General features: G+C 35.3%; 1 long non-coding RNA gene across 1 annotated transcript in view; it reads right to left on the bottom strand.

The window, feature by feature from the left end:
* LOC140848201 (uncharacterized) overlaps window positions 1-27,755 on the bottom strand; it is a 63,965-nt gene extending 36,210 nt beyond the window's left edge. Inside the window, exons 1-2 of the long non-coding RNA XR_012128762.1 lie at window positions 27,708-27,755; window positions 17,648-17,717 (exon numbers count right to left, since the gene is read on the bottom strand). This is a non-coding gene — a long non-coding RNA (uncharacterized lncRNA). The remainder of the gene's footprint in view (window positions 1-17,647; window positions 17,718-27,707) is intronic.
* Window positions 27,756-27,958: the final 203 nt, after the last annotated feature.

Below are 27,958 nucleotides of genomic sequence, written 5' to 3' on the forward strand. Positions count from 1 at the left end.
AACAAAGTAATGGAGATGTGCTGGCTTTTAAATTAATTGACCTTGAACAATGTGTAGGTTAAGGGTACTGACTTCCTGTGCAGCTTGAAATCTTTGTATGACTTTTAATTCCCCAAAATCTTGGCTACTAATAGCCTACTGTTGACTGGAAGACTTACTGGTAACATAAATAGTCAATGGACATGTATTTTGTATGTTGAGTATATTAGATCTTATTTTCTTACAGTAAAGTAAGCTAGAGAAAAGAAAATGTTTTCTCAATTGTTGCAAATCTCCAGAAGTTTTTCCAATGTATTAATTGAAAAAATCTGCATATAAGTGGACTCACACAATTCAAACCCATGTTGTTCAAGGGTCAACTGTAATTACAAGGGCCATTTTTCTGAAAGAAAGAAAAAAATTTGTAGAACAAGCTATTAGCAGGTCTAATAACAATTTCATGTACAAAGATATTTGTTGTGAAGTAGGATATAGGAGATATCATGGTGCATCTCTACCAAAAAGTACTCTCTCATATTTAGAAATTATTTGGAAAAATATCATTTTTTACGGAAATAATAGCACATATATCAAATTCATAAAAATATGCTGGAGTTCTTACATATGATTAATTTGACTTTCATAGGTAATATTGTTTCTCTGAATTAGTGGAATTAACCACTGAATGATAATACTATAGTTAAATATTAAGTTGTCATCACATTGGATAAGTTTTAAGAAGTATGTAAATGTAGACTTTTTTCAGCATGGCTGACTAGGTAGATCTTTTTAACTTTCCCTTTAAGGTCAAATAAAAAGCTGGGCAAAATATAAACACTTGCTTGAAGATAACAGAGAGAGAGCTTGGTCATTAACAATGATCAGGCTAAGGTACATGGAAAGACTGAGGCCCAGGAAATACCCCTGGTACTTGAATCATATTTCATTAGGAAGTAGGTAAAACCTACAGGGGCAGCTGAAAGGATGGAATGATGGATGGCCCATTTGACAGCCTCACAGAGGTAGAGCTCCCTACATTGAGTTGGAACCCCAAAGAATTGTGCTGAGGAGTATCAGTGAGCCAGAGAAGGCAGGTTATCACAGGAACCACGGGTCAACTTTGTGTGTCTCTGGGCTTTGAGTAATGTCAGATTGCTAGGATGCTGTCAGGCACATGGAAAACAAAAACCTAAATGTTTGGGGGGAAAACAAAAAGATCCTAGTACTCAAACTATTTCTACAAACAATTGTGAAAATACAATATTCAAAACAAAATAAAAATACTAGTCATAAAAATAGTAAAAATAAAATGAATGACAACTATTATCAATAGTTATGATAACAGAAATAAATCTGCTGGGTTCTCCAGACTTAATCAAGTTATCAAATGCTGATTTTAAAATAAGTATGCTTATTATGTTCAAGGAGTTAAATATAGGAATAAATATATTTCCACTTGGAATTGGGGATGAAGCATATACAAATTGTGTAACTAAAACATAAATAATCAAAATTAGGAGCTCAATAGATGGAATTAAGAGCAGACTAGCCAAAAAGAAAATTGGTGAGCTGGATTACAAATCAAAAATAAATTTCTTGGAAGGAAACAAGATTAGATAAAAAGGATAGGACATACCAAAAATAGAAAAAGAAGAGATAGTGCATATATGTGTACTTATGTGTAATTTAGTCTCAGAGTAAAAAGAGAGGATGAGACAGAAACAATATTTGAAAGGGTAATGATCAAGAATTTTCTAAAATTCAAGAAAGGCATCAAGTCATAGATTATAGAAATCCTATAAATCTCAAATAGGTAAACTTCTCAAAGAAGGCTCATGACAGTAATACTATGGAAAATAAAATTAAAAACATAATCTTCATATAAGCCAGAATAATAGATATAAATTATTTTCAAGAACCAACAGAAACAATGATAGCTGAATTTTGAATGGAAATGATGAAGACAGAAGGCAAGGATGGTCTTATTAAAGTGTTGAAGGATATGATTAGTAACCTAGAATTATAATTTACTGAAAATATTCTTCAAGAGAGAAAGTAAAATGAAGACACAATTTCTTACACACAAAAGATGAGAATGTGTGTCAGTATACCAACACTGAAGAGATTACTAAAGAAATTTCCATAGAAAATATTGAGGGATTTTCTTCATGCAGAAGGAAAGTAACCCCAGACAGAAGTTCAGAGATGTAGGAAGGAACATAGTTCATCAAGAAGAATAAATAAGAGGGTAAGGGTAAATTAATATTAAATGTGCAAAACAATAAGAATAATATACAGTGGTTTAAAACATATGGATAATTAAAATACATGGTTTAGTAGCATGTAGTTCTGGAAGTAGATAATTGTAGTTCAGTGGTTCTAAGGCCCTCCCTCCAAGAACAGGGAATATACAGCAATTATGAGGTTTTGGAGTTCTGGTTTGAAGGAATGAGTGCCTAACAAGTTGATTCTGCCACAAATAACAGCTGTAAATTTGAACAAAATAAAACTAATCAACCAAGGCCCCTGGAGTCTGAACCATGGCAGGTAGATTTTTAGATTGGAGGGAAACTTTTAAGTTGGCTTGCATGGAGTTAAGTTGCCTGCATTTTGTTGCTTTGCCCTGAGAGTGGCCACAGTTAATGCCTTGGTAACTTAACAAACAGCAAACCTGGGGTAGAGAGTCTCCAGTTCTTCTGGCCAGAGGTACTTGTAAACGAAGACCAGACCACCAGGAAGACCAGAGAATGAGGGGATATGACAGAGGAAAGATCTAGAGAAAGAGAACCCTAAGTCTTGTGTTTAAGTTCAGCCTGTCCCTGGCTGACTCCTGGAACAGTCTTGCATGGGGAACACTTAAAGCAGCTTCCTTCTAAAGCTTAAAGATCTGATTTGAGATCTGAGTCATCAACCACAGGCATCAGAATTGACAATATGATTAGAATCAAGTTAACTGCCTGCTGACACAGAGACAACACTTTTTAAAACAATATAATAGAATCCAGAATGTACAACATAATATTCACACTTTCCAGAATACAATCTAAAATTACACATGGAGGAAAATGTCATATATGTCTTTTGTTGAGATTATTTTTAAGAATTTTATGTTTCTGACAGTATTTTAAGTAGATTTTTAAATAAAAAATTTATTTTCTAATTGCTTACTATTAAGTGAATTAAAACAATTGATTTTTGCATATTTCCCATGCATCCTGTGACATTGCTAAATTCATTTATTAGTTCTAGTAGTTGTTTTGTAGATTCCTGAGGACTTTCTACCCAAAGGTCTTCTCCCCTTCAAAGAGACAGTTTTCCTCATTCCTTCCTAATCTTTCTGACCTTTACTATTTTGGTTGCCCTATTCAAATGACAGCATCTCCAAGACAGTCTAAATGAGAGTGAAAATAGACATCCTTGCCTTGTTTTCAAACTTAGGAGGAAAATATTGAACATTTCATTGATAAGTTTAATATTAGCTCTAGGTGTTTACAGATACCCTTTATCAGATTCAGAAATTTTACTCTATTCTTAATTTTCTAAGTGTTTTTACCAAAGACAAATTTTGAATTTTAGGAAATGCTTCTTCTGCATCAATTGAAATAATCATATGGACTTTCCCCTTTATTCTGTAAATATGGTAAATTCCATTGATTGATTTTCTCGACAAACTGTTTTGGTATTTAGTCAACTTTATCTACATTAAAATTTTCAAGGAATCTTGTATTCCAAAGATTATTGAAGCCAGTAAAATTTTAAAGATTTAGGTAGGAATGTTATAAAGGCATAGTAATTAAGAATATGTAATTTTGACATAATCATAGAAAATTAAAAAAATTGTAACAGAGAGAACCTAGAAATGAAATATGACAGAGACAGTATAGCAGCAGTTCAGTATGAATGGAACTGCTTATGTGCTTATGACAATTGGCCATCCACATGGTAGGAAATACAATTAGTTTTCTACCTTCCAACATTATAAAAAAATCTAGCTGGTTTAAACAATGAAATATGAAAATATGAGGTCAAACTTTTAGAGGAAAATATCTTTGGTCTTGGAATAGATAAGTGTCTATTAATGATCATATAAAAAATTACAAACCACAAGGAAAAGGCTAATAAATTCAAATACATTATCAACTACATCAAAACACATCTTAAAAATATGAAAAGAAAAATCACAGTCTGGGAGAATATATTAAAAGATTTTAGTACTTAGAATATCTAATGAATTCCTACTACTTAATAAGAAAAATAAATAACCACATTATAGAAAACAGAGCAGATGATATGAGGAAGAAGATCAAAGAAAAACTTACTGGACAAAAACACCCAGAAAAGTTCCTCAACATAATTAGTAATTAAGGAATACAATTAAAACCTCAAAAATGTGATGCCAACAGCATAATATGTGAAAGGACAAAAAAGTAAGTTAGAAATCATCAAAATTATGAGCTGCTTTTTAAAAGACATGGATAAGAAGATGAAAATTCAAACCAAATACCAGGAGAAAATATTTGTAAATCTCATATATGATAAAGGACATGTGTCCAAAATATAAAAAGAAATCTTGAAATTCAAAAATAGGAAAATGAGCAACCCAATTTAAAAATGGACAAAAGATTAAAGCAGACATTTCAATAAAGAAGATTCAAGTATAGCAAATAAGTACATAAAAAATACTCAGCAATATAATCCATTAGGGAAACGCAAATTGAAGCCACAATGAGAAACCACTACACACCTACTAGAATGGCTTACAAAACAACTTGACAGTCCTAAGTGCTGATGAGGAAGCAGAGCAACTGGAGTTCACGCTGCATAGGTGGTAGTGTGAAACAGAACAGTCACTTTAATACTTAGAACAACACAATGAGAATGCCATAGTTTAAAGATGGAGAAACTGAGGATTAGGGGCATTATATAATTTGCCCATGGACACCCAGTTTGTTATTCTGATTAATTTTAATTTTTAGTTAGGGATATAAATGTTTATTGGTTTGAAATTCTTTTAACTCATAAGTGATATCCAGGGCCCAAAGAAATAAGACTTTTAGTTTTTGCTTACAGTAAATAATTGTGTATCAAAAGTACTTTTTCTTGCCTCTGACCATGTAAAGATCACTGTGAATGTGAAGTACATTGTGATAATTAAAGGGATGAGAATTTATTTTAGATTTCATTTTAGAAGCCTTAAACATGTAGATCAAAACATGTAGAGAAACAGGAGCAGAATTAAAAGTGAATAGAGGGGTATTAACCCTCTCCTTCCTTCCCTACTGGGTTTTGAAGCCCTTATTCTGTATTTCTTCTTCCCCTTCAGAGATTCACACTATTAAATTGCCAGGGACTTCAGTTAGGAATGTGGTATCATCCCAGGCTTGAGGTTTAAGAAGGATCTATTGCCTCCAAAGCAATCATTTTACAAATTCACATAACCTATATTTATATCTTTTGCAATATTTTCTGATATTTTAAATTTCAAACCTTATCCCACATAAAACATTTGAGGGTTCTTTTTAAATTTGTAGGGGATAAGTAGGAAGTAGCAATGTTTCTCATACTTGAAAACTGAATCGTACATAAATAAGAAGTAAAATCAAAGCTTTAGGAATTAATTCTAGGTATGGTTCGATCTGTGGTAGTTACAAAGGAAGAGAAGGTGCTGTGCTCTGGGACCTGTGTAGGATATTAATTTCTTTGAATCTAAGTACTTGCTGTTTGGAAAAGTGAATTAAACGTACATAGTGTCTCATAACAAGACCCTTCTTCATACCTGTTTTTTCCTTTCACATACAACCTGATGGGTTAATTAACAAAATTATAAATTTCTGAAGTTTGGAGATAAATGGCATAGAATCCATTTTAAAAGCATCTTGAAGTTGTACCATCTATCTGGTCAGATGGAAGCTCATATATCTTGACACCTAAGATACACATGATTCTATTTGAAACTTTTTCTCATCCTCAGCACTTTTAGTTTTGAATGCAATGATCTTGGCATACAATTTTATTTTGTGATCACAAAACTCATTGCTTTAACTTCATGTTTCAAAGGATGTTTTTGGGGAAAAAATAATACCAAACAAAAAGTACCCTATTGCTATGCCATTCTCATTTTGACATTTCCTAAAGGTCATGGTTCAGGTTTCAAGATCGTGTTGCTGATTTCTCTGCTGGTTTTTCACTATCAGGGAGGGAATATTTTGCTAAAGTTTGCTGGGTTCCTGCGTTCCCACTGGAAACTGAGCAGAAGAAAGCTGATTCCTTAAGCTTCAGAATCTCCGAGTTAACTTCAGATTCTTATTTAGATAGAAGTACTTATGGCTTTCAGAGACCCAGAGAATCTTACACATAAAGCCTTAGGGATTACAAGACCTTTTCAGAGGCTGCAGTCTCTGCTCCAAAAATCAGACAACTATCATCACCACCATTGCAAATTGCCTCTCCCTTGTCCCCTACACAACGTGCAGTGTTTCAGTGCATTCTGTTTCTGCTGGATGCAAAACTCATAGTCAAAACAAGGCATTTAGCTGAACTTCAGTGACAATATTCTCAAATGATGACCTAGAGTATGGAGAAACAGGAACAAAAGGGGATCCTGACATTTACCAGATACCACATATGCTTTCACTTAATCTTCATAACTTCATGAGGTAAATAAATATCAGAATCCTTGTTTTAAAGAAGGGGAGACTGGATCAAGAGATAAAAAGCAACTTGCCAAAATGCACAAAAAGATCAATCTGATTGGCTTTTCTTACACACGTGGTCATCAGCTGCAGAATCCTCAAATTTTTTCGGGTCAATTCTATTTGTGTTTTATTTTCCTAACCATCTTCATCTTGTTGGTGATCTTTAAAGACTGCAGTTGTTGTTCTTACTAAAATCATTTAAACTTAGCTTATTTAACTCTTTGTCCTCTTGGAGAGCTTTGACAGCAGAGGCAGTATCTGACTTTAATAATTAAAGCAGGTCAGAGCTGCATTCTTTCAGTAGGTGAATGTGGTCGATAATATCAGCATGAGACACCAATTTTTCCACTGTTTGTTTCAGCTGTTCAGAGGATTTCAGCCTAATCTATAAGCACTAGACCAAAGGATCATTCAGTTTAATTGGTTCTGTAGACTGTGCATGCTTTAAGGAAAAGCAAATATTGTTTAGGGTCTAATGTGAGGAGAAATAGAATTGTTGTTGCAAAATGGAAATACAATAATTTCTTGTCTCACTTCTGAAGTGTTGTGAGATTCATTAATGAGACTGCCCACAAAATAGACTCTTTAGAAGAAAGCTGCTATATATGTCCCAAATCTTCTTTTCTAGCTTACTTACTGCTGTCTCTACTGAAAAAAGCACAAGATTTAAACCTGAAATTCTAATCCTGAGTCCTGGCTCTGCTTATGATTATTTGTGAGACTTTGGGCAAATTATTTAACCTTTCTTAGTTTTTGTTTCTATGTCTTTGAAATGAATATTTTAATATTAACCTAATAGGTTATTTTTGATAATTAAATGAACAAGGGCACACAAGCATGTATGGTGAGCCATAACAAACATATAAATAATTATTATTTTATAAATATTAAAGCAATCTATTCATATAGCAATATACCAATGGTTCCCAAAGTGTGCTCCATGGAAACCTAATGCTACAGATGTTCTCTGAAAAGGGGTTTTAGGTCTTTCTGGAACATTTATTCATTCCAAAATAGTCACTGAGTCTTGCTAGCTGCTCTTCGTGGTCAATGGAATATAGCTCATAATTTTCTGTTTTATGAGGCTTTTCATTGTCGACATATCTTACTTTGATCTCTTTGTACTCCACTCCAGTTTCAAAAGCGCATGAGTTGTCATTCCTGGATGGATCACTCCCACCCATTTATTCTTTGGCATTCTTCTCTCTTGAGACTCAGTCTGCACCCATGGCACCTTTCTCCATTATGTGTACGCACACAGTACAAGGAATGATCATGGATATGAAGCAATTTGTTTTTTTTCTTAGTCTTAGGAAAGGAAGTAAGAAAGGCAACTAAAGCTGTAGTCTATTGATTTGTTTTTTTATCTGAACAGCTCAGTTTATTGTTGGATTCTTTTTTTTATAGCATTTTCAATAATTTTCTCTAAAGTTGGTCATAAGAGACTTTTCCAGCTTCCCTTATTTTCCCCAAATCCCGTCAGTCTAAGGTCTTCACATCATAAGTCTGAAAGTTACATATCTTCTGGGTAAAGATAGTCTTTCTCTTTTGAAAAAAATATGCCTGCTTTTGAAACTAGCCTGGCAACCTTTCAGAGGTGGAGGACAAAGCGGGAATGCTAGAAAAGATGTTTTCATTTCTGTATTGAAAACTCAATACTCTGGCTTAAACTTACTGTGGACAAGCCATGTATTGATGTTCCCAGGGAGAACTACATTAACTCTGCTTCTGTGCACAATACCATGTCCACCAGTCCACAGACAGGTTCCATTTGGAGCAAATGATTGGGGAAGAACATGTTCCAACCTTAAAGTCCTAGGATTTTAGAGCTGCAGGCCCACTTGGACTGTTACACTGTATACAAACAAAGATAGTACATATTTTTAATGTCTGTGCTCTGAAATCTACTGAAGTTTTAGAGAAAGTATCTATTATGAGCTATGATTGGGAAGTTAAGATAGAGGAGTCAGGAAATTTGAGACTGAGTTCAGTTAATATATGGATCCATACTAGATAGGCCTTTTATTAATTCTTTAATTCATTTATCTATTTACTTCAGTCATTCACTTTTTTTTAAGCACTATTTTATGCAAAACACTGGGGAGAGTTCGGTATTGCCTAGGTCCAGAATGGCCTTCTCCCTGTGCGCTTGTTGCCCCTAACCCCAGCCCTGCTCTTGAGGCAGAATCAGGCACAGCACACTTTCTCCAGAGACTTCCTCTGAATTCTTAGCCCAGCGTTTCTGCACCATTCCACTCAGAATGAGCAAGTAAGAAAGAAACCTACTGGCCACCTCCAACCCTGGGGTAATGGTAATAATATCTAAATTATTGAACCACTGTGCTAAGCATTTCATGTAGTTTAACTCAATTAATCCTCCCAAAGCCCCTATAAAACAGGTATAATTATAATTCCTTTCTTACAAATAAGGAGCACAAGGCTTAAACAGGTTAAGTGTCCTGACCATAGTCATGCCAGTATAGCTGGGATTGAACCCAGGCAGTCTGAGTCGAGAACAAATACCCTGGAAGATAGTGCTGAGAAGGTTTTTCAGATTCAACAACATCAACAGAAAAGCCCACTAGTTTACTTATGGTGGCATTAGTGAAAACAGGGTTGTCTTAACAATTTTTAGTTTCACTTTCAACTCTGACATTCAAAACCTGCATGAATCTGAAAAACTGCAATGGTGATAAATTACCTCTATCAAAGGATTTAAGGGAAGATTGAAATGAAATAGTTCAGGTCGCACATATGGGAGAGTTATTACAGTGAATGACCTATTATGGGCACTCAATAAATACTGGGTTGCTCTTTTTCTGTCCTGAAGTGTATAGGAGAAGAGTAGGAGATGCTACTCTTTCCTTTGTCTTCTAACTTTCAGCTTACAAATTAAGATATGTTTTTGTTCGATATTTTTGGTGTTCAGGTAGAGCTCTTATACCCCATTAGATATGGGAGAGGGAAATGGCTGTAGTTTGTAATCGCCATAGAAAAATCACAATCACCATAATGGATTTTTTTCTCCTTTTCCATAAAAGACTTGATACCTTTAAAATATACATCCTTTTGGGTTGAGTAGTAGTTGATGTTTCTGTCTATCATTTACATTTTAGCATAAATTGAAACTTCTGTGAGATAAGGTCAGGAAAAACATGCATTGGTTCATGAGAATTTGAACAGTATAAATATGGAAAAAAAGTAGATAAAATGTAGATGGTAGAGGGTCAAGACAAACATACCCACTTCTGATCATTCCTCCAAAATTGCCCAGTCTGGGTATGTAATGATTATAAGGTACACATATGTGCGGGGCAAACAACAGTCTGGGTGCAAGGATATGAGATGTATGGTACATGATGGTTGAAGAGAAAGTAAGAAAGTAAGAGGAAGGTCAGTCTGTGGTTTCATTTAAGTCAAATATGCTTTAAAATTATGCCTCACTTTGAGTCTGACATCATTTTGAAAGACTGGCTTCCCACTGCGAAGCTTCTGGGACAGCCTTGGGGTATACCCATGAGAAATGACTTCATACTCATAGTCACCCCTGTATCCCATCAAGAACAATAAATTAGCCAGTGGTTTAGGAGTTCTTCTAGTAGTTGTTTTCAAACCTAGTAATTATGAAAGATTTTTAGAAAAGAATCAAAACTCTCTACTAAATAAATCCTTAGTCATACGCCTTGCCTGAGTATTGAAGTAATCTCACTGCCAAAGGAGGGTGTGTGAGTGAGACTTAAAATGAGATAACGTGGGCTAAACGTTAGTCTTGCCATTTCTAGTTATTTAACTCTTTCAGATTTTCATTTGTAGAACAGGGATATTAATACTTACCTTTCTCATTGTTGAGAAGACAAAATTAGATGAGTATGTGTGTATGCTTGGTATTCTAAGATGGTATCTTCTGACCGTTTCAGCTAAGTGCACTTGAAATTTTCTGGTCTATCACAGGAGCATCTGGTATAAAAGTATACAAGACACTTCTGGGATCTCTTCATGGTCCAGAAGGTCCCTGGGAAAACCAGGGTTTGCCAGGCAACTGAATTTAGGAAGCACATGGTCGGGTCTAGTTCTGAATTTAAATCACATTTTCACAGAGCACTGCAAAGTTTAAACTATATGTCTTGTATGTCTTCTTATTGTCATTGGGACCACCTCTTGTCAGTGGGTAGCTCAGTGGCTCTACCAAGCAAGTGGCTCTTTCCTGCATGAGAAGCTGCATTATGAAATGAAGACACTGAACTAGGAGCCAGAGATCTGACTTTGCAAATCATAGAGAGCTCCCTGGGCCTCTAATTTCTTATAAAATAAGAGCTAGAGAGAAATGAAGACAGAGAATGTTCTCTGAGTTACTTTTTATGTCTCTGACTCTGTCTTTTATTCAATCTTGATTCTATTTGACTGTCGTAATGCCTTATTTTTCTATCCTTTATAGCTCCATAAAATCAGACTGTTCTCTTCTTTCTTGTTTTGTTATTTAAGATCCTGACTTCCTTTATAGACAGAACCTTATATATATGTGAAATAGAAAACTATGGCTTTCTGTTTCTAAGCCAGTCTTGTTCTAAAAGTATTATGTTGTGGCTAAGACTATATAGAGATTATTTTGATATGTTTCCAATGTGACCCTATATGAAAGTTAAAATATTTATTTCAATTATGTATTTAAATAAAATGTTTTCCTCTATATACATACTCCCCTGATGATGGTTAGGGTTAAAAATAAGCCTTTCTATGCTAGTTATCTTGCTATTTTCTTTTGCTCATGATATTTGAGCTTTTCCACTCTAGAGGTCAGTATAATGTTAAAAATGGGAAAACATTTTTCATGATAAGGTCTTAAAAACAAGGTCCTTAAATCTGATTCTCACATAAAACTGAAAAAAAGAACTATCTAACCACAAAAAGTCACTTGTGAAATGACAATAATCCCAAACAGAATGTCCAGAGGGATTTAAACAATGATTGAGGTTGGTGACAGGCTTACATGCACAAAACACTTCCCCAAAGTTGTATAGTCTTGGGAAGAATAACATGAGCAGAAGGTGAAAAATAATGTAAGAAAAAGACAACAAAAGAAAATCATGAAGCAGCATTACATAGAGTGGGAGCAAATAGTTAAGATCACTTTGAGAGTCACTTTGCAGATTCTCAGTTGCTTACAATGCTTAAATGACAGTGAAAAGAGAATAGAGGGAGGCCTATAATAGTTTGGGAGTATCTACACTTTACAAAACTCACTGATCTTCTCAAATCCCCATTCAATCCCTATCTCCCATCCTCAGTCAGTGACCCTGCTGCTTCTTCATCGAGAAAAGCAAGGCCATGGTTATAATAGACTCTGAGTCCCTCTCCCAGACAACCATACAGGAAGTTTAAACCTGTCATCAAACTCATTTCCTTTCTTTAGCATCAGAAGAAAGGATAGTCTACTCTGTGTGCAAATCCAAATTCTGTCAGAGTTTATGGTTCCATCTGCTTTCCCCCTCTACTAAGATGTATTCCATTAGACATTCAGCTACTTCAATTAATATCTTTAGCACCCCCCATCCTTTTCTTGGCTCATTCTCTTCAGTCTATAACCATGTTTGAGCATTTCTTATCTAAAAAAGGGAAAAGAAAGGAAAACAAGAAAAACCCTGCCTTTGCATCCTCATTAAGGAACTGTCTGATCCCTGTCATCTGGTCCTCCAAATTTGCAAAAATAATATAGAATCTCTTCCAATTCACTGCAGTCTAATATTTAGCCTCACCATTCCTCTGCAACTGGCTTTACTTAATCACCAATGGCTTCTTTTTTTTCTTGCTTTTATTTATTGTTTATTTATTTACTGAAGTTCAGTTGATATACAATATTGATTTCAAGTATATACAGCATAGTGATTCAACAGTTGTATATATTATTAAATCCTCATCCCAACTAGTGCAGTTACTATCTGTCAACATAGAAAGATGTTACAGAACAATATATATTGTTCTATATATATATTGACTATATTCTCTATGCTGTACTTTCATCCCTGTCACTAATTTATATGATAATTGAGATTTGTGCCTCTTTATCCCCTTCACCTATTTCACAACCCTCCCCCAACCCCTCCCCCATGGTAGCCACCAGTTACTTCTCAGTATCTATGAGTATACTGCTGTTTTGTTCATTTTGTTTTGTTTGGTTTTGTTTTTAGATTCCACATGTAACTGAATCATATGGTATTTATCTTAAGAAAACAAAATCTCTGATTCAAAAGGTATATACATCCCTATGTTTATTGCCACATTATCTACAATAGCCAAGATATGGAAGCAACCAAAGTGTCTATCAATAGATTAGTGGATAAAGAGAAATAATATTCCATTTGCACAATGAAATATTATTCAGCCATTAAAAAGAAAGAAATCAACAACATGGATGGACATACAAGGTATTATGCTAAATGAAATCAATAGATGAATCCAATGGATATTTTTTGATTCTTGCCTTTTAGACTTTTCTGTTGAATTTGACACTACAAATTATATTCTTTCTCTTGAACTTTATAATTCTTTTTCTTCAGTAATTTTATTCTGCTCTTCTACCTGTACACCACTGGCCTTAGTGAGCTGCTCTTCATCCATTCGCTACTAACCTACTAGAATCCCAAATCACTCCCATTTGAAATTTGAAAGTTGTCAATAGCTCTCCATCAATATCAAATAAAACCAAGTCCATTGGCATGGCACAGCAGGCATTCCATAATCTCATGCCTTGCTTAAAATAGTACCTTGAGTATAAAATTATGAATGTTTATAAAATGAAGCTATGTAAGAATAAATGAGTACAGTACTTAAATTTTTACAGTTTGTACTAATAAATCTTAGTGTTTTCATGTGTTTATTCAAACTTGGACAATGTATCACAATTTTTGCTAGGACAAGTTAAGTCTTTGAATGTTTGGCTGATATAATGTAGTAAAATACAACATACTGTAGCATGCCAGTCTACCCAGTTAATACAAGAAATCCTTTATTTTAGCATCTAGGCTTTCCTTGGAGAGCTTCCCTCCCATAATAACATATAGGTAAGGTTTGAGTATGGAATCCTTTTCGTCATTATCATTATAATATTCTAAGTATTCTAGATTGTATATACTCTTCTTTCCTTAAAAGCAAAGAACTAATAATGTTGCATTTATTGAGCCTTACTTTTGGCTAAGCCATGAAGATGGTTATTTTTTTCTTTCATGTATTGCTCTCTATCATAACCACCCAATTCTGCCCTGAACAAAAGCAGTCATTGACAATAATAAAAAATGAGAGTGGTTGTGTTCCAATGAAACTTTATTTATGAACACTGAAATTTGAATTTTGTATATTTTTCTTGTATCACAAGACATTATTCCTTTGGTTTTTCAACTGTATAAAAAAGTGGAGAAAAAAATCCAGCCTAATAGGCTATATAGAAATAGGCAGTGGCCCAGTGGGTACTGGAGCCCAGTTGCCTGGAATTAAACCTGGACTCTGTAATAAATGCCAGCACTTTGAATAAACCATTTCACCTGAGTTTCTTTCCCTGACTTTAAAATGGAGCTGATAATACCTATCACACAGTGTTTTGGTGAGAACTGAAAAATAATCCATGAGGCTATATGTACAGAAAATATGTTCCTAATAATTTAAAAATCCACATCTCAGTTATTTTTGTCTTACATAAAATAATACTAATTTCTGATAGAAAGAACAAATGTCTCCCTTCCTTTAGCATGAATAGAAATAGACCTTTTTAATATAACTAAACTTATCTTTTTTTTTTTTTTTAACATTCCCTGGGTTTTGCTCTTCTGAGCGCTCCTCATGGACGATGCTGATCTCTGTTCACGTGTTCACCCTGTAGTGCTCTCTTGTTTCTTCGGCAAAGAACTTATTGGGTGATTTACAGGATGTGGAAGAAAATGACTAAACAACTTCACAACTTTGTTTTTGATTTAGAGTAATGGAATGGTCCACAGTAATTTTTTGTTTAGTTTGAAGGGTTTTCTTTCACATTTTATAAAGCAACTGTAATCTTAGAACTTTCAAAATGTTTCTGATATTGTTAAGCTTTAAAAATAAGTTTATGAAAGTCTTATGAGCAACCAATTAATTTAGAAACAGTGGGATGGTAACACCTGATCTATCTGTATCTGCCAACCAATTGTTAGGGCTGGAAATCTGGGAGCTAGGGGAGGGGACAGTTTTGTGGGGGAATCTTAAAACCAGGAGCCTCTTCACATGTAGGCACCACTACCATTCAGACTGTTTACACAGAGGGTAGACTCTCTTTGGTCTGCCAAAGGAAGAAGGAATAAACAGGAAAATGCTGATTTCTCCTATTTCCTCTTATTCTTTGTGTCATGTTTACAGCCCCAGGAGGAGAGTGGGGGCATGCGTGAGAGAGCAGCATCTCTCCTCATGCCTTTTCCTTCCATGGAGTCCCCCACCAAGATTCTCTACAGTCCTGTGAGATGAAGATACTATCCTGGTATCCTGGCCAGCTTCCATCTGGCCAAAGGCATTTAATCTAAATATTTCCAAGGCGTCTATCTCTGCAGTATTGAAGTGCTCAATTAGATATGGTCCAAGTCTTTGTTGCCTGTCAGTGTGCACTGCTGAACAGCTGCTGCATTCCAACAGAGGGTGAAGTCATCTCTATAGATAGAGCATGGCAAGCTGTTGGGAACAGTGGCAGATTTAAGCAGGCAAATGCACACCTGAGCTTCAAGTCAGTCACTGCCTGGAATGACAGAAGGGTCTGGAAAAATCCTTACTTCCCTAAAGGGAAACTGACATGGAAATCACAGGGCCCTTTTTCCAGCTATTTTCTTCTCTATAGCTTATAGCCTTTCCTAAGCACTTTTTTTCTATTAACTACAAATAGTGAAAATCATTGTCTACAAAAGTGACTTTATTGTCTCCTGTTATTTTCTCTTACAAATTGTGGTTTGTTTATTGATAAGAAGTTCATCATATATTAGCTAGCATCCAGAGCACCATGTTTTATTAAATATCATTGTTGGAGTTAAGTTACTGTGCCTGAAATTCATGCTTGTTTTCCTTGTTTGAGTACAGGCTCCTCATTTCTGGTACATAGTAATTGAATAAATGCACAAACATTGAGTGTTATGACAATTCACAATATCTCATGGAGTATGATGTCCTGGTCGCCACCAAAAGGCCATAGTTACTGCTTCTTCTAAAGTGATCTAGAAACGATGTGAAAATCCATTTCTTTAAACTTGGGTTGGTTCTCAGAGGTCTATAGCTACCTGTGTGGTGACTAACACCTGGCACTGGAAAGACTGTGGGAGGTCAGCTAGATCTCTTTCTCATTTAATTAAACATAGATTTGGGGACAAGGACAGAAAAAACAGCTAATTGTGCAAAGATGCTTGGGCATAGGAATAGGATAGAGTTGGCATTGGCAATCCTCCAGTTCCATCCTGGTTCAACCACTTGCTACCTGTACTACTCTGGGAAAGTCACAGAATACTAGTGGGCCTCAGGTTCTTCATCTAGTGGAGGTAATCCTGGCCTCTTCCCGTCACCAGCTGCGAGAAGGATGTCCTGTAAGAATGTGTCTGAAAATGCTGTGCAAATGATGCCACTCTTAGACATGAAAGGCATAGTTGTATTTTTGTCATCCCTATTTTAACTGTCATCAAGGCTAGGCTGAGCGTCCCACCTGTGGCTACCTGGAGGCCACAGTCCCACCTTTGCCATTCCGCCCTTTAGTGACCATAATAGTGTGTCCAGTGGGTAGGCAGGTGAGAGAGAGAATCCAGGGAGTGCTGGATTCCTCGCTTCCTGATATTGCAGATCACCTGAACAGATAGCCACTGTGACTTCCTGTCAGGCCTCTTCACTCTGCTCCTCAGCAGGTAGTGATTCCACTTCTTTTCACAGAATCAGAAACCACTGAAAGTCAAACAGTGCCCAAATGCGGGACACGAGAAGAAAACATTTCATTTGTGGTCAATGCTCTCCTCCCACAACCATGTTATCAGCTATTAAAGCCAGAGAATGTCTGTGGAAAAATAAATTACTTCCTGGGTTATCCTTACTATCAGAACTCAGATCCCTCAATAATGAATTTATAAAATGAACCTCAGTATGCAAAGTGAGATATAAACTCTTGTCTAGTTGCTGACTTGTGGGACACACTAGTTTTTCATTGATTAGTCATTAAATATAGTCAGAGTTATACAAGCACATGCTACTAGGAATGTGAATCAAGGAGCCCAGAACAAAGAAGACCTCCCTGGATGAATAACTTCCTTAAGCTGGTTGTAAAATCCTGCCATGGATAATGAAACTCTATTCTCAGTGTGTAGAATAACCCAAAGTAGGTAAATAACTTTCTAGTGCTAATATTTCCTTTTTAAAAAAAAGTTCCCTGAAAGCAGATGATAGCTTATAAGTCCTCTCTGCCCCTTAATTTTTCTCTTGCTCACCTCTGTCACTATTCAACCTGCTTTGGTCCTTCCAAGTCACCTAAATTGTGGGTCTGACAGCCAGCTATTCACGGGCAGGAGGGGGAGGAATTGAGCTGATTATCTATTAACTTCAGCTTAAATTAAATAGATTTCCATATTCCTTTAAAATTCATAGTTCTCTCTTATGCATCTCCCCCTAGGATTCCATGCTCACTCTATAAAAAGGCAATGTGACAAATTTCTTTGCCAAGGCTTGGATGTCAGAGACTCAGAATTTTTACTTAATCATGATGCTGAGTTCCTGTCTGGCCTTGGATATGCTATTTTACATTTCAAATATTCCATCTGTAAAGGCAGAATGATGATTCTCCCCCATCTTGTAGTGGGTTAGGAGATGATTGACTATTTAGTGTTTTAAAGAGCTTTGGAGACGCCAAGTGCTAAATAACTGGTATTATTAGACTGTCTCTGAACTGGTTAAAGATACTGGAAAAAAAGTTGAAACTGAAACATCAGCCAACTGACCTGTTTGGGCATCAGATCTCACAAGGTTTCTCTTTCCATAGCATTCACTGAGTGATGAAGCTCTGCAAGTCTAGAATAAAAGAAATCTGGGTCATTAACTTAGGATGTCAAAATAGTGCAGGTATTTATTCCTTGTTCTATTTTATTTCATGGGAACACAATTCTAAACCATCATATTAGTAGAGATTATATAATAAACATGCTCCAAAAGAACTATTTTACCATATAATGTGCTGTATTTTATCTTAAGATGATAGCTGGTGGTTGTGCTAAGGGGATCCCTGGTCAATGCCAACTTTTGAAAGCAAACTATAATTATCAAACTATATTAAACTTTGAGGTTTGCCACTTCTGTGATGCGGGCTGAATCTCTGATATTTAGGGGAATTCCTCCATAATTTGGATATGTTTTATATAAATTATTTCATTTTTGGCCAACTATATACTAACTTTTTATAATGAGTCTGACCATAGGTTAGGACACAAATATAAATAAAATCTCTATCACACACGTTGTCTCTATTATAAAGGACTTTATGTTGGGGAAGCATAGACACTGAGTGATAACTAAAATTCAGTGTGGTATATAAGCTAAGTAGTGTATGAATACAAATAAAGGTAACTATTGCCTTATAGAGTCAGAAAAGATTTCTCAGGCATTGGAGACATTTAAACTGGGATTTCAAAAGAAAAATATTTTGCCAGGTAAAGGAAAGATTGTAAGAAATGGAAGAATATTCTTTGAAGAGGATGTAGTAAGTGCACTGAATGTTTTAGGTTCACCATTTCGTGACAGGAGATGAGAGAATGGCGCATAGACTTACCTACTGAGTTTCACTTATGCATTCTGGAAGACCCTTTTTCCTTTATTGATCACAAATTAACATCTCTTGCAAGGATGAGATCTTCTTTTGCAAATGCCCTACAACACAAAGTTTGCTTGACTTTTCATACAACTCATATGGGTGTGTGTGGGAGGGTGGAAGTCTGCTGAGGGTCATATTCCTCACAATGTCAGAATTGCTTTCCTTTGCACTTGTGTTTCCCAGTTATGACTGGAAACATGAGAAACCCTCCTCATAGTGAATGGATGCTCCTCAGCAAGCCCACACACCCTCAGCTTTTAGGGAGTCATAGAGGTCTTGGGGGAAAACACCTGTAATAAATCCTTTAGGGTAGAGGACATGGGAGAGTTACGAAGGTGCCATAATATTATGTGATTCTCTCCAGACTTCACCAGTTTCCAAGAGCCAGATATCCCAGGAGTCTTTTGGGCATCCTTCTGCTGTTCACAAAAGGCTACTTTATTATAAATATAAATTAGCATTTTCTCTCATTCACTTTATTTTTATTGTACTTACTATGTCAGGTACTATACTAGATATTTTTACCTATTATCTCATTTCCATTTATTATTTACACCAACCCAGTATAGTTAGGTATTACATTGACCTTATAACTTTATGAATTCTATAATATTATATGTGCAATTTTCTCCTTCTTTTTGGGAGTTTTGGGAAGATAAATTTCAAAGTGAAGTTATCTGCCTACTTAGCAGTTGGAGTTGGTGTTTTGCTCTGTAGAATCATCAGATCCATTCCCTCTTTGACTCTAGGGCACTTTCACTTGTCTCACAGGATCAGTTTGTTGCGCTGTTCTTGGGTGCTCTTGACTTTACAATAAGACTGTAGCTGCTTGAGTGCAGGTACTTCCGTCTCCTATTGCCCAAAATGCCTAAACAAGCCCATAGTAAGTGTGCTGATTTCAAAGTTCTCAATGTGACTTTTTTATTGAAGAATAATTGACATACAATATTGTAGTAGTTTCAGGTATACAACATAGTGATTCAATATTTATATAAAATATGAAATGGTGATCACAATAAGTCCTGTTGCTGTCTGTCACCATAAAAGTTGTTATAATATTATTGGCTGTATTATGTTGTTCATTACATCTCTATGTCCTATTTATTTTATAAGTGGAAGATTGTACCTCTTAATCTCCTTCACCTGTTTCGTTCATGCCCCCACATTCTCTCCTCTGGCAACCATCAATATTTTTCTCTGTATCTATGAAACTTTTTCTGTTTTATTTTGTTTATTCTTTGTTTTGTTTTGTTTTTTTTAGATTCCACATACAGTGAAGTATGTAGCATAAGTGAATTCATATGGTATTTGTCTTTCTCTATCTGATTTATTTCACTTAGCATCACAACATCTAGATCCATCTGTGTTGTCATAAATGGCAAGATTTAATCTTTTTATGGCAAATATTTTATTGTATATGTATATACCACATCTTCTTTATCCATTCATCTATTGATGAACATTAGGTTGCTTCCATATCTTGGCTATGGCAAATAATGCTGCAATGAACATAGGGGTTCATATGTCTTTTCCAATTAGTGTTTTTTTCTTTGGATAAATACCTAGAAGTGGAATTGCTTGATTGTATGAGAATTCTATTTTTAATTTTTTGAGAAAACTCCATACTGTTTCCATAGTGGCTGAATCAATTTACATTCTAACTAATAGTACAGGCATGTCCCTTTTCTCCACATTTGTACCAACATTTGTTATTTCTTCTCTTTTTGTTAGTAGCCATTCTGACAGGTGAAGTGATGTTTTGTTGTGGTTTTGATTTGCATTTCCCTGAAGGTTAGTGATGTTGAGCATCTTTTCATGAGTCTGTTGGCCATCTGCATGTCTCCTTCGGAAAAAAAAATGTATTCAGGTCCTCTGTCCATTCTTTAATTGGATTTGTTTTTTGATATTGAATTGTTTGAGTCTTTATATATTTGGATGTTAACACTATTGTATTAATAATTTGCGATATATCTCTTTCAGTAGTTCGACTTTTTGTTTTGTCATAGTTTCCTTCATTGTGCAAAAGGTTTTTAGTTTATGTAGTACCATTTGTTTATTTTTGCTTCTGTTATCCATGACCGAGGAGACAGACCCCCAAAAATATCACTAATACTGAAGTTCCAGAGTTTACTGCCTGTTTTCTTCTAGGAGATTGATGGTTTCCAGTCTCACATTAAGGCATTTAATCTATTTTGAGTTGTTTTTTGTATATGGTGTAAGAAAGTGGTCCAGTTTCATATTTTTTTTTGCATGTAGATGTCTACCCAACACCATTTATTAAAGGTACTGTCTTTCCCCATTATATATTCTTGTGTCCTTTGTTGTAAATTAACTGACCGTACAAGTGTGAGTTTATTTTTGGGCTCTCTATTTTGTTCCATTGATTGATGTGACTATTTTTACCAGTAGCATTCTGTTTTGATTGCTATGGCTTTGTAGTATGGTTTCAAATGGGGAAACTTCACTCTGCCTTTGTTCTTTTTTCTCAAGATTGCTTTGGCTATTCAGGGTCCATAAAAATTTTAGGATTATTTGTACTAATTCTGTAAAAAATACCATTGGCACCTTGATAGGGATTGCATTGAATCTGTAGATTGCTTTTGCAATGTGGACCTTTTAACAATATTAATTCATTCAAGCCATGAGCATGGTATTTCTTTCCATTTATTTATGTCATCTTAAATTTCTTTCATCAATGTCTGATAGTTTTCAGAGTACAGATCTTGACCTCCTTGGTGAAATTTTTTCCTACCTATATTATTGTTTTGATGTAATTGTAAATGGGATTGCTTTCTTAATTTATTTTTTTTGATATTCCACTATTAGTGTGTAGAAATGCAACAGATTTATGAATATTGATTTTTATCTTGGAAAAATCAGTTCATTTATTAGTTCTAATAGGTTTTTGATGGAGTCTTTACAGTTTTCTATATACAGTAACATGTCATCTGCAAATAGTGACGGTTTTACTTTCTCCTTTCCAATTTGATGGCCTTTTCTTTTTCTTGCCTAATTGCTGTGGCTAGGAGTTCCAATATTATGTTGAATAAAAGTGAGAGTAAGCATCCTTGTCTTGTTTCTGATCTTAGAGAAAAAACTTTCAACTTTTCACTACTGGATATGATATTAACTGGGTTTGTCATCTGTGGTTTTTAGTATGTTCCTTCCATACACACTTTGTTGAGGGTTTTTATTGTAAATGGATTTGAATTTTGTCAAACGTTCCTTCTGCATCTATTGAGATAATCATATGACTTTTATCCTTCATTTTGTTAACTTGGTGTGTCACATTGATTTATTTGCAAAAATTGGACCATACCTGCATCCCTGGAATAAATATCACTTGATCATGGTATATGATTCTTTTAATGTATTTTAAAATTCATTTTGCTAAGATTTTCTTGAGGATTTTTACATCTCTGTTCATGTAGGATATTGGTCTATAATTTTCTTTTCATTATAGTGATTTTGCCTGGTTTTGGTGTCAGAGTAACGCTGGCTTCATAGAATGAGTTTGGAAATATATCTTACCTCTTTAATTTTTTGGAATATTAACATATTAACTCATTGAATTTTTGCCAAAATGCACCTAAGAGAAGCCATCTAGTTCTGAACTTTTGTTTGTTGGATGTTTTTTATTACTAATTTAAGTTCATTACTAGTCATTGGTCTGTTCAGATTTTCTATTCACTTCTGATTCAGTCTTGGAAGATTGCATGTTTCTAGGAAATTATCTATTTTTTCTAGGTTGTCCAATTTGTCAGTGTATAATTGTTCATAGGAATCTCTTTTGGTCATTTGTGTTTCTGTAGTATTGTTATAACCTCTTTTATTATTTTATTTATTTGGACCCTCTCTTTTTCTTGATGAGTTTGGTTAATGGTTTATCAATTTTGGTTATCTTTCCAAAGAACCAGCTCTTAGATTCATTGATACATATTTTTTAGTCTCTATATCATTTATTTTCCCTCTCTTGATTATTTCCTTCCTTTTTCTACCTTTGGACTTTGGTCCTCCTTTTTTAGTTCCTCTAAGTGTAAGGTTAGATTGTTATTTGAGATTACTTTTATTTCTTGAGATGCGCCTGCTCACTATAAACTTCACTATTAGACCTACTTTTGCTGTGCTCTGTAGATTTTAGAATGTTGTATTTTCATTTTAATTTGTCTTAAAGTATTTTTTGATTTACTTCTTTGTTTCTTTGGCAATCTATTGTTGTTTTATTAGCATGCTTTGTAGTCTCCATGTGTTTGTGTTTTTTTCCAGTTTTCTTCTTATAATTGATACTAGTTTCATACTGTTGTGATTGGAAAAGATGCTTGATATGATTTCAGTTTCTTAAATGTATTAAGACTTGTTTTGTGGCCTGACATTTGATGTCTTCTGGGGAATGTTCCATGTGCACTTGAGAAGAATGTATATTTTGTTGTTTTTGGATGAAAAGAGCTTAATATATGTATTAAGTCCATCTGGTCTTTTAAGGCCAATGTGTCCTTATTGATTTTCTGTCTGGATAATCTAGCCATTGATGTAGGGAGTTAGAGTCCCCTGCTATTATTGTAATATTGTCCCTTTGTGTCTATTCATATTTGCTTTATACATTTAGGTGCTCCTATGTTGTATACATAAATATTTACAAGTGTTACATCTTCTTGTTGGATTGATCCCTCTATCAATATGTATTGATCTTCTTTGTCTCTTGTTACAGCTTTTGTTTTAAAGTCTATTTTGTCTGATACAAGTATTGCTACCCCAGCTTTCCTTTTGTTTCCATTTTCCTGGAATATCTTTTTTTCCATCTCTTCACTTTCAGCTTGAGTGTGCCTTGTAGGCAGTGGGTCTCTTGGAGGCAGCAAATAGATGGGTCTTCTTTTTTTTATCCATTCAGCTATCCTATTTTTTTGATTGGAGGAATCAATTCATTTCTATCTAAATAAATTTTTGATAGGTATGTATCCATTGCTATTTTCTTGATTACTTTTACAAATAATCTCTTTTCCTTTCTTTTCTTTATTTCTTTCCTTGTTCTTTGATTACTTTCTTTAGTTTTTATTTAGATGCCTTTTTCTTTATTTTTTTGTGTATCTAAGTTTTTGGTTTATGGTTATCATAAGGTTCATAGACAACAACCTATTATATAACAGTTTAAGTTGTGGTTGCTTAAATCAAATGCATTCTAAAAGCACATTATTTTACCCACCTCCCCCACACCCATGTTTTAGGTTTTTGATGTCGTATTTTATATCTTTTTATTTCATGTTCCCTTAGTTAATTATTGTAGATATAGTTGATTTTACTACTTTTGTCTTTTAACCTTTATACTAGTTTTATAAGTGGTTGATCCTCTAATTTTACTATATGTTTGCTTTTACCAAAGAGATTTTTTCTTTCATATATTTTCTCATTTCTAGTTAATTATGGCTTTTTCTTTTCCACTTAAAGACATCCCTTTGCTATTTCTTGTAGTATCAGTTTAATTGTGATGAGCTCCTTTAGCTTTTGCTTTTCTGCAAAACTCTTAATCTCCCCTTTAATTCTGAATGATATCCTTGCTAGGTAGAGTATTCTTGATTGTAAATTTTATTCCTTTCAGCACTTTGAATACATCACTCACTCCCTTTTATCCTGCAACTTTTTGCTGAAAAATCAAAGCATTTAGTCTTAGGGAGGTTCCCTTACATGTTACTAATTGCTTTTCTCTTGTGGCTTTTAAGATTCCCCCTTTGTCTTTAATTTTTGCCCTTTTAATTGTAATGTGTCTTGATATGGGTGTCTTTGGGTTTATCTTGTATGGGACACTGTGCTCCTTGGAACTGGATGTCTGTTTCATTCTCCAGGTAGGGAAATTTTCAATTATCATTTCTTCAAATAACTTAATATACTTGATACTGTTCAGAGGTCCCTTAAAATATTATAATTTTTTTAAATTATTTTTTTCTTTTTTGCAGTTCTAATTGGGTGATTTCTGTTCCTCTGTTTTCCATTGCTAAATCAATTCTTCTGTATCATCTAATCTACTACTTATTCCCTGTAGTGTATTTTTAATTTCTGTTATTGTATTCTTCAACTTTGATTGGTACATTTTTATATTTTCTATCTCTTTGTTGATGTTCTCACTGTGTTCATTCATCCTCCTGAGTTTGGTAAGCATCTTTGTAACAACTACTTCGAACTCTTTTTTGGGTAGATTGTTTATCTTTTTTGTTTACTTTTTTGTGGTTTATTTTGTTTGTTTGTTTGTAACATTCCTCTATCTCATTATTTTGGAAACAAACTTTGAGTTTGTATCAGATAGTTCAGTCACATCTCCTCATCTTGAAGGAGAGGCCTTATGTAGAAGGTGTCCTCTGGGGTTCAGAAGTATAATCCCTGCTGTCCCTCAGGGCCAGATACTCCAGGCGTTTTGCCTGTGTGGGCTGCACATGCCTCCTGTTATGGTAGGGCCATGTCTGCTACATACACACTGGTTTGTGAGACTGGCCATGAGGCCAGGCTGGAACTGCCTAGGGTGTGCTGCTGGGCAGTGTGGCCCATGGCCTGTCTGGCTGTGAGGCCCAACCATGACTACTGCAGGGTCCCTGGTTGATATGGTTGTCCTGTGGACTGTGAGACCTGGCTGATGCACAGGGTGGTACAGGCTCTCAGCAGGGTGTTCTCTTAATGTTAGCAGTCTAGAAGGATTCCAAAATGGCTCTTGCCACCATCAGGTTTGTCGTGACAGAATGAGATAGCAAAAGTGGCTGCTGTCAGTATCTTATTCCTAGGGAGAGGCCTAGCTGTCTCTTGCCTCTTTGGTAGGCATTCCAAGTTTAGTAAGTGGGTCTCCTTTATCTATTATCTATGTACTTTTGGGCCTGTTTTTTTCACCAGTTTCTAGATCAAGTGAGTCTGGTATAAGTCCTTTAAGAATGGGCTTTTCTACTCCCTATCATTCTCCTGGATATATTCCCTGTTTTGGAGGTTTGTCTCTCCTGTGTGGGATCTAAAGGTTGGGGTGCTTGATGTGGAACTCAAAATTCTTTCTTCTCAGGGAAGAGTTATGTACCTGTGAGATCCTTCCCAACCATGGAATGCCATGGGGTATGTTATTGTTCCCTTAGAAGTATCTCTGTCTCTTATGTTTGTCTTGGCTTTCTGTTGTGGAGGCTTTGTTCATTCAGTTTTTAGGTCCTCTTTACCAGAGAGAATTATTCCATACATACTTGTGGATTTGTTATGTCCATCAGAAGAGGTGAGTTCAGGATTTTCCTTTGCCACTATTTTAAACCCTCCTCCCAATCTTCAACATGACTTTGAAGGTACATAATAGGAATTGTGTATCAGGCTGTTAGGTATACTTAAATGAGGGTGAGGCTAAATGGTGCAAAATCAGTACATATTAGTTTTTTATCCTGTATAACAAATTACTACAAACTTAGTGGCTCAAGACAACATACAAATATTATCTCCTAGTTTCCATGAGTCAGAAGTCACAAGTGGCTCAGCTGAGATCTCTGCTTTGTATCTCACAAGGCTACAGTAAAAGTACCAGTCAGACTTGTGTTCCTTTCAGAAGTTTGGGGTCCTCTTCCAAGATTGTTCATTGGCACAATTCAATTCCTTAGGGTTGTAGGACTGAAGTACCTATAACCTTGCTGACTGTTAGCTGGGGGTTGCTCTCAGCTCTTTGAAGCTGCCCATAATTTCTTGCCATGACCCTCTCACAGGCCCTCTCATACCATGGAAGCTTACTTCTTCAAAGCCAGGAAAATAATCTTTTTCACCAGTCTGCTAAGATGGAGTTCTATATATTATAACATAATCATGGTTATCTTATCACTTTTACCATATTCCACTGGATAGCTGAAAGTCAAAGCTTTCTCCTGCACTCAGGGAGAGGGAATTATACAAGACCATCCATGCATGTTGGGAGTTATCTTATGGTATGTTCTGCCACATTAAAGGTGAGACACAGAGTAGGACCCATATACTAACTTACAGTTAACAAGCAGATGTCTCTAACTCCTAATCACCTGGGCTTGATGAATAGTTAATGGAGTAATAATTGTGCTCATACTTATGTAGATATAGGTGTCAAAAGAAATACGAAGGACACCCATGCTTAGATAGATGATTCAAAAGGAGTGTGTATGGGGCCTGGACTCAAGCAATGGAGCAATTGAGTAGGGGAAGAGGTTCCTTTTAATGAATATATAGAAGCATCATTTGAAAACTGAAAAATAGCATATATTGTGCAGGGTAACTACTATATTTCAAGTCAAAATCACTGGAATTTAAAAATAAAAATTGATGAGCTGAGTACAAACCAAAACCAAGAAGATAAAAATTAATAGAAATAAATGAAACATCAACATATGTATTGTTAGCATGTTCCTCAGTCTTTACCATTAACCCAACTTTAGCTCCCATGACAGAGTATTAATGAAAAAAAGAGAAAGGAGATTAACCTTCAAAGGAAAAAATGGTGCTAAATATATGAATTATACCATGTAGCATCTGATAATAGAATTATAGTGACTAGTTAAGGGCTCCTCTGATATCTGTTCTGATCATACTCTATCTGGAACTCTGGGTTGGAAACAGTACAAAAAAACTACATTTCTTGAGGAGCAAGCCAAGCCTCCAGCATTGGAGATACAGTATAAGTAGGGTTAGCAGTGGAAATTGATAAGGAAACTTGCCTGTGAAATTGCCTCAGAGAAATTAGGCTTCATCATATGGAGATTACAGATAATTTGAAATACTTGAAAGCTGTCATGTAAGGAAGAGGATGGTTTATTTGGGGTAGAACCCATAGAATTGATCAGGTAGGCTGCTTTTTAGGTGGGAGTGCTCATCACTGGCTTGCTGAGGGGATGTTTGGGAGGCTGGCAAAAGAGGAATTACTGGCATTAGGAAGGAATTTCTGCCCTTTTTAACTCCAAGGTTGTTTGATTGTATGAGAATGAAAGGTCTTGAATGAGTAAATCTGTAGAGGCAGGTGAATGAAGAAGACTGGGTCACTCAGAGAAAGAACAAAAGAGGATAAAGAACCTTTTTAAAATAAGGGAAAATAGAATCTTGAAACCCAGAAAATATGATTGAGCTCCTTGAGGGCAAAAAAGCTTCTTGAGGGCATGTCATTTTATCTAGCTCTAGTATTTACTGTGTATTTGATGAACATTAAAAAGTTTTCTAAATAGATATTATCATACCTCAGAGTGATGTAAATCCAGCTCTTTCAAGTTGCGATGATCCTATCAGAATACTTGTCGGTCACTCCCTGCTTCTGACCTGCAGACAAGGGAGGAGACGCGATGAGATATCGAAGATCTGAAAGGGCAGCCAGGGGACTCAAGGAGTAACAGCGCAAGAGTGGTGCTGAGGGGGCACCCTTCGTATTTATTGAGCAAATACATGTTAACAATGATAGAATTCTGTGTGGGGGACTTACTAGACAACCATT

This window comes from Manis javanica, chromosome 3 (assembly GCF_040802235.1).
Source record: "Manis javanica isolate MJ-LG chromosome 3, MJ_LKY, whole genome shotgun sequence".
Lineage (NCBI taxonomy): Eukaryota > Metazoa > Chordata > Mammalia > Pholidota > Manidae > Manis > Manis javanica.